Raw genomic sequence first — 4,370 nt, 5'->3', positions numbered from 1 at the left:
GCGTTTTAACAGATCACATTCAAGAGAGTTCCGTGAGACACGTGACACACTGGGCATCAGTGCTTAGTACAGCACTTGGCACATAGTAAGCGGCTAACAAATGCCATTATTATTATCGGTGGGTCCAAGATCTGCAAGGGCACTCAGTGGCCCCCCCTAGTGGCCAGACTTACAGCCAACCTGCCTTTCCTTACTCTCTTCCTCCCCACTTCCCCGCCCGTTTCTTCCACTCTTCCCAGGTTCCTGAGGTAAGAGCCCCCCAGATTTGGCCTCCACTACCTACTTCTTAAACCAACGGTTGTGGAAAAAATTGTAATGAAATTGCATTCATTGAGCTGAGGCACCGCCATTTGGTGGAAACCTAGCCTTAGCAGCAGAAACCCCCTTTTGAGGAAGACAGAGGAGAACTTTCCAAATATGAGTGTGAAAAGTACCCTCTGGTTAAGAAAATCCTTTGTACTGATTAATTTTACTGCAGTATTAAGACTGTGGAGACCGTGTCAACAGCTTTGGCACCTAAGATAATCTTATCTGGGAATCAAGTTGCCTATGCAATGATTGTAAAGCGCATGTGGGGTGGCCTCTCGTTTGGATGTAAATGTAACTGAAAAAGTGCCTTTGTGGTCTTACCCTAATCATCTCCCCAAGTGTGGTGTTTGACCTTCTGCAGAATAAAATTTATAGAAAGCTCTTAACAAATCCCCTGAAAAAGAAAACCAAAAACAAAAAGGAGAGACAGTGGAGGGAAAAGTGGGGCCTCCTTGGTTTATTCATTCACTCATTTATTCCTCTGTATTATATATCCTCCTGGGTCCAAAGCACTGTACTAAGCACTGGAGGAGAACTAGTCCTGATCCTCAAGGAGTAGGTGATTGGCTTGCGGGTACTTATAATTAAGGATGTTTTTCTAGATCCGTTAAAGCCTTGTGCTTCTTCGATCCTCATCTTAAAGCCCCTCCTCAGAAACCCAGTCTCTTCACTAGGTGTCCTTCAGTGGGGTAAGTGGCACTGCCCCTTTAAAGCCCCAGAGGCTGCTGGGACTTTCCCTCCCCCTTTAGGGCCCGTGGGGGTTATTTCCTGTGGGCTATGGAGAGGAGGCAGGTCATGCTTCCTTGATTAGCTTATTTTTTTGTTCAGCTGCGATTGTTGAGGGTTACTGAATTGGGGTTGTTGATGGGTGTGGTTTTGATTTGTAGTTTGGATGGCCCAGGAATCTTTTGGGTTGATGCTTTTGGGGGCAACTTAAGGCTGGGCTAATGCATGTTGACTCTAGTGGTGATGGGGTGGCTTGTGGTGGGGGAGGTGACATATGTAGATGATTCAGAAAAGATTTTGGTGCTTAGGGTTGGGTTATTGGGTGACTATATTCTTTATGGGGAGGGTGGGTTAGAGGAATGGGCTGGTCTCAAGGGTTTGAAATTGATCCGGAGAAGGGGAGATGCAAGTCTGGGATTCAGTCATTCAGTAGTATTTATTGAGCACTTGCTATGTGCAGAGCACTGTACTAAGCACTTGGAATGTACAATTCAGGAACAGATAGAGACAATCCCTGACCATTTACGGGCTTACAGTCTAATCGGGGGAGACAGACGGACAAAAACAAGACAACTTAATTACGATAAATAGAATCAAGGGGATGTACACCTAATTAAAATAAATAGGGTAATAAAAATATATACAAATGAGTACAGTGCTGAGGGGAGGGGAAGGGAGAGGGAGAGAAGCAGAGGGAAAGGGGGAAAAGGGGGCTTAGCTGAGGGGAGGTGAAGGGGGAGCAGAGGGAGCAGAGGGAAAAGGGGAAGCTCAGTCTGGGAAGGCTTCTTGGAGGAGGTGAGCTGAGCTCTCAGTAGGGCTTTGAAGAGGGGAAGAGTTTGGCGGAGGTGAGGAGGGAGGGCATTCCAAGACAGTGGTAGGACATGAGCCAGAGGTCGACGGAGGGATAGGCGTGAACGGGGGACGGTGAGGAGGTGAGCGGCAGAGGAGTGGAGCGTGCTGGGTGGGCAGTAGAAAGAAACAATGGAGGAGAGGTAGGAGGGGGCAAGGTGATGGAGAACCTTGAAGCCCAGAGCGAGAAGTTTTTGTTTCCTGTGGGGGTTGATAGGCAACCACTGGAGGGTTTTAAGGAGGGGAGTGACATGCCCAGAGTGTTTCTGCAGGAAGATGATCTGGGAAGCGGAATGGAGAATAGACTGGAATGGGGAGAGACAGGAGGAAGGGAGATCAGAGAGAAGGCTGACACAATAATCCAGTCGGGATATTATGAGAGCTTGTACCAGTAAGACACCCATTTGGATGGAGAGGAAAGGGCAGATAATTAACTGAAATTGGGGTGGTGATATTTTGGGGCAGGAGGGCTGCAGCATTGAGTTATAGTGTCCTCAGTACACTGCTCTACCCATAGTAATTACTCCATAAATAGGACTGACTTGGTGTGTATATCATTATCAATTATTTGGGTCGATAATCTGGGATTGGGAGAATGGATGTGTACAGTCCCAATTCAGGATGGAGTGGAGAAAGCTGGAGTTGGTCTGTGGTTTTTTTTTGGGGGGGGGGGAGGGATGAAGTGCTAATGATGTGGGGGGTTAAGGAGAGAGCTGAGAGTGGTAAGTGGACTGTGTTTTGGTACCACGGACTCGTCCATACTGGTGATATGATGATGGTATGTGTTAAGCATTTACATTGTATTGAGCACTTTTCCAAATACTGGCATAGGTACAAAAGATTCCTATTATATGCTGATGTGTGGTGTAAACAGGGTCTGTGGCCCAGCCTCTGTTTTGGGTTACAAGACTCATGCCCTAGAGGGGAAGGGCTTGCCTCAGACCCTGAAGTTTGGGTTTTTGCTGATGGAGAAATGAGCTAGGATCCAGCAAAGAAGTATCTGGTTGAGGACAATCACATTATTCTGGACTGGATTAAGTTTGAGGGTTGGGAGCTATGAAATGTGTCTTTAGGGGGATGATTAGTGCTTAGGGTTTAAAAGATGAGGTTTGGTCAGGGGACAAAGGGATGAGGCAGAAACAATGGGATGCGGGGGGGGTTAGGTTACTGTTGTGTGTAGTGTCTCTATGTGTTCTCTCGTCAATTTTGCCCTCCTCCTTATTCTTTTGCCAGCCTCCATTAGCTAGTATTTCTCTCTCAAAAGTCACCAAAGCCATGACTTTCACAACCTCACTTGGAACCCTGCGCCTGGAATGTGCTAGAAATTGGGCAGCAGATGCTTGTGGTTCCCATCATCCCCAAGAGTACACATCCAGCCCCCATCCACTGGCAACCTCCACCCTTCCCTCACCTTCCACCCTTCCCTCCAATTTGCGTCCGCCATTCGTCACGGATTCTGTGCCTTTGCATCGGTACTGGGAAGCGATGGTATCCGGTGCGTCAGACCTTGAGCCCACCAGGGCGGGAACCGAGCTTTGACGACAAAGGTGGGGTGTAGTACCATCATGCGCCCCTTAAGAATTCTGAAACTGGAAACCTTCGAGGGCAGAATTTGCACTGACTTGAGCTTGGCTGGGCTGCCAATTCTGTACTCTAAGGTAAAATTCACTCTTTTACCCCCATTAGATTCATTAAAGCCGGCAATGAGTTTGGGGTTTAATAGGAGGCACACCACGTGTGGAGTAGACCGTAAACTCGTTGTGGGTAGGGAATGTTGTCTTGTTACGTTTCTCATACGCTTAATACAGTGGTCTGTGCTCAATAAATACGAAGGTTGGATTCAGAGCACCACACACAGAAGCACGTTTGAAGTAGCGGAAGCTGGGTCACCAGCAGTATTCATGGCATATTTGAGTAGCTATCGAGCTGTTCTGAGTGCCTGGAGACTGAGTAACAAAGCATACATCTCTTGAGTTGGACACTAGTGGGCAGAATATTTCCAGATGACTTCTCCCCCCACTCATTGTGACTCCTACTAAAGGGGGCATAATCTATATTACTCTGTTTCCCCCTCTAGACTGTAAGCTCAGCATGGGCAAGGGAACCTGTTTATTGATGGTGATATTGTACTCTGCCTCCAATAAGCAGTGCATAAATACGGTTGATTAGACTGAAATGGTATCTTTCACAATGGAGTCTTTTCATCCCCATCCTGCTGTTAATACAGTGCTCTGTCAAAGAGCTTCCAAAAAATACCATTGCTGTGTTCTTGTAATACTGCCATCTTTCATGGTATATGCACAGTTACTGCTTTTTTAGTGACTTGTACTGCCCATTGGCGCTTTACCTTGGGTTTAGTATGCACAACTTCATGTACTGGCCTTGTACATGGCAGTCCACCTGTATGTAAGTCAATTCTACTGTCTGCCACGTAGACTGGAAGGTTCTTGAGAACAGGAGCCACTTAGGCTATGTAGTGTTGAACT

This window comes from Ornithorhynchus anatinus, chromosome 1 (genome assembly GCF_004115215.2).
Source record: "Ornithorhynchus anatinus isolate Pmale09 chromosome 1, mOrnAna1.pri.v4, whole genome shotgun sequence".
NCBI lineage: Eukaryota > Metazoa > Chordata > Mammalia > Monotremata > Ornithorhynchidae > Ornithorhynchus > Ornithorhynchus anatinus.
This window is presented reverse-complemented; position numbering follows the sequence as displayed.